We start from the raw sequence: 6,415 nt of genomic DNA on the forward strand, positions 1-6,415 counted from the left end.
ACAGGCAGTGTGTTCTGTCCCCATCCATCTACTGTCGCATGTGTCTACATAGTTTTAGAATGTGGAGGCTAAAAATATTAACTTTAAAAATCCTGCTTTTAACAACTCTTAATTCTATTTCTAAACACACCTAAGGGCCTCAGAGTCACTTTTACAGCCTTGGTATCACACCAAAAGGAGAGGTGTCAGCCTCAGAGGAAAACCATTCAGAACTTTATAAAATTAAAACCAACATCTTAAATCACACCAGGAAGCTAATTAGGGAGCTGTGTGGGTCCCATAGCACAGCTAAGATGTGGTTCAGGGGAAAGGAACTGTGTTTTGTTTTACTCACATCACAGATGCAGCAGAGAACAGAAGAATAGCTTTACATATGAAACAGTTCAGACCATCCAACTGTCCCAATGCTGTGTACTTCCAAGCAGTTCTCCAAGGCCTCAGTCTTTGGAGACCTGCTACCAGAGGTCTGCTACTCAAGATCCTTTTAATTGAACTTGGGACCTTCTTCATACATTTTTGTGGAAAACACAAGTGGCATCCCCTCCCATGAATTGAAACAAAAGCACATAATTGGGCCACAGATGGCGATCAGAAATCTTTTGTAGTTTTAGTTCTCATTGTACAGTATATAGAAAAACTGTGATTAGGTCATTCTCTGATGCCATCGCTGAGCTCCAGGGGCAACACCACAGCTAGGACCTTGTGGGGCATGGGCCAGGGTCCTTTGCCTGTGAAGAGGCCCATGTAATCACTGGTAAGGCAGTCAGCAAGAGACTGCTGGAGAAGAAGCAGCAGCAGCAAACTGTTTTGCGTTCTTTCTTTTCCTGGCACCATTAAACCATTTCTGCCCAAATTGCATATACACAACAGGGACCAAATGTGTACACCTGTAGGTTGGGCAAAAATGGGTTAACAATTCTTGGATGTTCCATTCCCATTCCTTGTCTGATCTTGGAAGGTAAGCAGGGTCAGGCCTGGTTAGTACTTGGATAGGAGACTGCTTGGGAATACCGGGTGCTGTAGGCTTATACCATAGTCTTTCAAGACTGAAGGTTGCCAACCAACCATGCAGCAGAGGAGGTGGGATAGGACATCTAGATATTGTTAATAGTATGTGGGGGAAAGATACCAGCTGGTTTCTGCTGTATTGCTCCCTACCTTCCAATAAACCTCCCCATTTTACCCTTGACTAATGGAGAGAGTACTGGGAGGTGAAGGACAGTAGCGCAAAGCAGCTGACCACCCTCTTCTTCCTGAAGCACCATATTTTTGGTTTACATTTATTATGGGTTTGTAAGTCTCTCAACACAATTTATAAATCCTGGATGGAACTTCTGGGCAGTGGTGTCACAAGGTCAAAGTGGACTGCTACCCGGCTATGACCTGGGGTGTGTGATGCAACACTGCCTAACAACCTCCCTTTGGCAGTATGTGCAAAATGGCCACCACTGAAGCTCTATGCATGCTAACCATTTCGCAACAGTGGACATCAGTTCCATTGTTGCAACGTGTTCTGCCCGGCAGTCCAATCCTGTGTAGGATCAGGATGTAAGACATGTTTTTATGAACCCCTTTGAAAGTACTGTATAGGTGATTTGAATCCCATTTGGTGATTTCTGTGTTTCTCAGTGGTGTCAGTGAGGTTCTCTGGATCTATAAATGCCTGTTACAGGCATTTATGAAATAAGAGGTTGTTGATAAGTGTACTTTCAGTCAGCCTGAGCTTGGGGCAACAGAATTCAGGCAAGCAAAAACTGGGTAGGTAAAGTGCATTCTGGGACTGAAGCCGGAAGCCTCTGGATGTCACTTAGCATCCACACTTAGAATGAGATGGAAAAACATTTACCCCTGGAGGGTTCATGACTGTTCCATCATAGCAGGATAATCTCCAAGCAAAAATGAAAATCTTGTGTTGCTCCATTTGGTTCTATAGCAATTAGAAAAGACTACCCGTCAGGACAACTGTGCACTAGGCACGGGTACCATTTTCAGATTTCAACAAAGATACAAGTGTCAGTTCATGGATTCCTTTCAAGTTAAAACAAGAATGTTTATTTGAGGGGCATTTGTAAGAGATTAACTTCTACTGTCTAACTAAAAAGTCACTATAGAAAATATGTGAGTAAAAGCACAGGACTTGGATCTTAATTTAGCAAGCGGTGAGTTTTACAGGCAATAGTTTTTTTTCACATCCCTTACTAGCTATCAAGGTTATGTTTCTAAGGTTGTAATCCTATACACGCTTACCTGAGAATAAGCCCCACTAAACTCAGTGAGACTGACTTTGAGGAGCCACACATAGGATAAACAGTGTAAAGCAGTGATTCTCACACATTTAGCACCAGGACCCACTTTTTAGAATGAGAATCTGTCAGGACCCACTGGAAGTGATGTCATGACCGGAAGATGTCATCAGGCAGGAAATTTTTTAACAGTCCTAGGCTGCGATCCTATCTACACTGACCCAGGAGTAAGTCCCATTTACTATCATTGTTAAAAGAATATACATAGTAGCCTGTTAAAAATACAGGTCAGTATGCAGTCACATACCGTGGTAGCATCAAATCTAATATATTAAAAATAAAATATTGAAATTAATGGGGACCCACCTGAAAATAGCTCACAACCTACCTAGTAGGTCCCAACCCACAGTTTGAAAAACACTAATGTAGAGGAAAGTTGACCCTCCTCCCATTAACTGAATGGTACCTGAGAATCTGAAATTGTACTGATTTCCATATTTTTCAAGTTATCATACAGATCCCTCAGGTTGATACATTTATATAAAAATGTATACTTTGTCACATTTAAAAGATTTGGCAGTTAAATACAGTTAAAATACAGTTAAATACAGTTTAAAATACAGTTAAAAGATTTGGCATGACCATTTTTTTATTTCTTTGAGATAGTTAAATTTATTGGACAAGGGGATAGATATTGTGTATACAGTATTCTAAAAGTGAAGTAATTATTTAAAGGATGTGATGCTTAGATTGTACTTAGTTTTATGGATTACTATTTATAGTATATGTATCTTTTCTTATGAATTGCATTGCTATATTTTTTACATTGTAAAAGTAGTTTAATGTATGACTGAAATGTTCAGATAACCTGTGTCGTATATTGAATAATAGCAGATTAGAGCTGAACTAGAAAGTTACGTAATAGGCTCTGTAAAAGTCAATAGGACAACTTATGTAACTCTGGGGTGCTTGAAACCCTGGCCTGATTAAAGCTGGGTGCCCAGCTAATTGGAGTATGCACAGTGTTTCTAGTCCTCTCCTGGGGTTCTGTTCCCCCTTAAGCCTTGGAAAGTAAAGAGTAGAGATGCTGCTACTGCTGTATCTAGTAAAAATATGGTAATACTCCTAGGGGAGAAACAAAGGTCCCTGTAGCCATTGTGATTGTTAGTATAACAAGGTGCTTTTAAAGAGTAATGGATAACTTAGGGTAGATATTTTTCAAGATTGTGTTAAGTTGCCTCTTACCCCGTTAAGCAACCTGCTCTGTACTCATAACTAGACAGATAGTGGCTTTTTTAAAATTTTCTTTTCAGGATCACTTAAGTAAACATAAAGGTGACAGTGATCATGGAAAATCCCTCTTAGCCAGGGAAAGTCTTGAGTAAGCAGAAGTGTGCACCTCTGCTGACCACTTCCTGTCATCATTCTTGCAGTTGTCTCCCGAAGTGTTCCTCTAGCACAGTGTTTCTCCAACTGTGGGTCGGGACCCACTACATGGGTTGCGAGCCAATTTCAGGTGGGTCCCCATTCATTTCAATATTTTATTTTTACTATATTAGACTTGATGCTACCATGGTATGTGATTGCATTTGGGGAAATGTTACAGACCTGTACTTTTAACAAGCTACTATGTATACTCTTTTAACAGTGATAGTAAATGGGACTTACTACTGGGTAAGTGTGAGTAGAATTGCAGCCCAGGATTGTTCTAACAACTTATTGCAGCAGTTCTCAAACTTTTAGCACTGGGACCCACTTTTTAGAATGACAGTCTGTCCAGGACCCATTGGAAGTGATGTCATGGCCAGAAGTGACATCGTCAAGCAAATTAAAATAAATAATTATAAATAATTAAACTAAAATAAAATAATTAAATAAGGGGGAGCCAGTCCTGTTCCACCAAGTGAATCTACTCTGAAGTAAGTCCTATTGTGGGCTTCCATTGCACTCCACTGAGAATTCCACATCCAACAGTGTATGGCATGATGGGGTAGCTCCTAACCCCACGATGTTAGCGCATCCTCCCCCCAGGGCGCATCACACACACCCCAGCGTGTCACCTGCTGAAGCCCGCACCCCCCGCACCTCCCTAGCGACGCCAGTGGTCCTGACAGATTCTCATTCTAAAAAGTGGGTCCCAGTACTAAATGTGTGAGAACCACTGCTCTAGCAGTTATGAGTTTAGGTTCTAACTGTTTGCTTCCTGTTCCAAAATGACAAACAGAAAAAAACTTCCTTTTGCAAAGCATTTGCAATTAAAGAGGTGAGTCATAAGTGCAACAGGGGTGTTTTGAGTAGGGTTTGCTGCTATCTGTAGTTTTTGGTATCCGCAGTGGCCGCAGGAACTTATCCCCCACAGATACTGGGTGGGGAAACTCCTGTTTTTGCTATTCTATGTATGTGTTCTAAAGGTAGACATTCTATAGATTTCCCAAATGTCAGTGTGACACCTGGTTATAACTGCTTCAGTCAAGAACAAGGAAACAAGGGATGTACCACAACAGGCGCCACCAACATACTCTGAATGTCGAGGTGCCTTTCAGTGCACAGAAACTCTTCAACAGTGTCATGATACCCAGGTGTTTGATGCCTCCATCCTCAAGCTCCCCCTGCCATCACAGTTGGGGGGGATGGCTGGTTCTTACATCAGAGGCCAAGGGTTTGGGGGGCCAAGCTGTTACATTGGTGGTAATTGGCTGCCTCCAAACAACTGTGGCTACCCCTTGCAGCCCTACCTCACGACAATGTTCATGGCTAACGCCTAGGGTCTATGGGCAGGTACAGTGTTAAGCACTGGCTGGCTGGCTTGGATTTGGAGCATGCTTTTGGAATGCTAAAGATGCACTTTCAGTGCCTGTACCTACCGTGGGGGGTGTGTGTGTGTGTGACTAATAAGGACACCTGAGAAGGCAGCCAAGTGTTCCTTGTGTGTACAATGCTCCACAACAGGGTCCTGCAGAAGAACATTCCACTACTGGCTGAGAAGGTGGGATGCCCAGTGGCCATAGAAATCCCACATGCCTATGAGGAGCCATCTCAGTGACAACAGCAGGGCCCCACAGGCATTACCAGCTAAGAGCACATCACACCACACACATCACACCAACGTCTTCAGACACTGACAATAAGTGTGGAGTGGGCTACCTGGTTGCCTGGGGCACACCTTCAACACTTCCTGGGGAACTCCAGTGGCTGCCCAGAAGCTGTACCATCCTGGGCCAAGTAGTCAGCCAGGGCTATGAAGCACTGCGGGCTACCCCAGTGGCCAATGGCTAGCACAATGTGTCCCCTACCAGCTACACCAGGCTCCCATTGACCCTACCGTTTCTCCTCCCGAGTTCCCCTTTAGTGTATCACCTCACCCCAGTAAATGCAGTGCCATCAGCCTCCATGTCTGGGTTGTGGTATGACTGCCTGGGGTCAGTCCCCGGAGGGGCTGTTCCGCCCATCTTCCCCACACTGCTGAACTGGGAAAAGTCATGCCCAGATGGGGTGGGGGCATCAGCCAAGTTCTTTCCCCTGTCCCATCCATCCAGATTGTAGGAGAGGCTGGTGTACAGTTGGGTAGGGCTGTTGATAGCCTTAGTCCCCAGCAGCAACTGTTACCCTGCATGTGCCTGATCTCATCTGATCACGGAAGCTAAGCAGGGTCAGGCCTGGTTAGTACTTGGATGGGAGACCGCCTGGGAATACCGGGTGCTGTAGGCTTATACCATAGTCTTTCGAGACTGAAGGTTGCCAACCTGGGAGGGGAATGTGGGGGGAGCACATGCAGCCAGGGTGTGTCCCTGTTCCATCCTGACCAAGGAAGACCAAGATGGCTAACTATTCAGCAGGAATTTATTTGGGAGTCCAAGTGCACAGGGGCTCAACAATGGGATGAAACTCATGGTGTTGGGGGATGGAGGAAGGACATGTCAGGGCCTCGTGGGGATCATCTAATTGCCAGACTCCAACGTCACATCTATTTGTCCCTTGTAACTTGCAGTGATGAGGAAAAAAAAGAGGGAAGAAAAGATCCAGGCTGGCTCTGGAACAGCTTTGAACTGGACTGACTGGACAATCCAGGGCCTTTTACAACTACATTAGCAAACTACTGGAGAATCTATGCATTAGCTGTGAATTAATGTCCTGGAGAGACTGGAACCTGGATCATGCAGGGATTAAAGAGG

The 6,415-nt window shown here is 44.2% G+C and overlaps 1 pseudogene; it reads left to right on the plus strand.

The window, feature by feature from the left end:
- The first annotated feature begins 5,831 nt into the window (after positions 1 to 5,831).
- LOC136650517 (5S ribosomal RNA) lies at positions 5,832 to 5,951 on the plus strand (annotated as a pseudogene).
- The last annotated feature ends 464 nt before the right edge of the window (positions 5,952 to 6,415 follow it).

This window comes from Tiliqua scincoides, chromosome 4 (genome assembly GCF_035046505.1).
Source record: "Tiliqua scincoides isolate rTilSci1 chromosome 4, rTilSci1.hap2, whole genome shotgun sequence".
NCBI lineage: Eukaryota > Metazoa > Chordata > Lepidosauria > Squamata > Scincidae > Tiliqua > Tiliqua scincoides.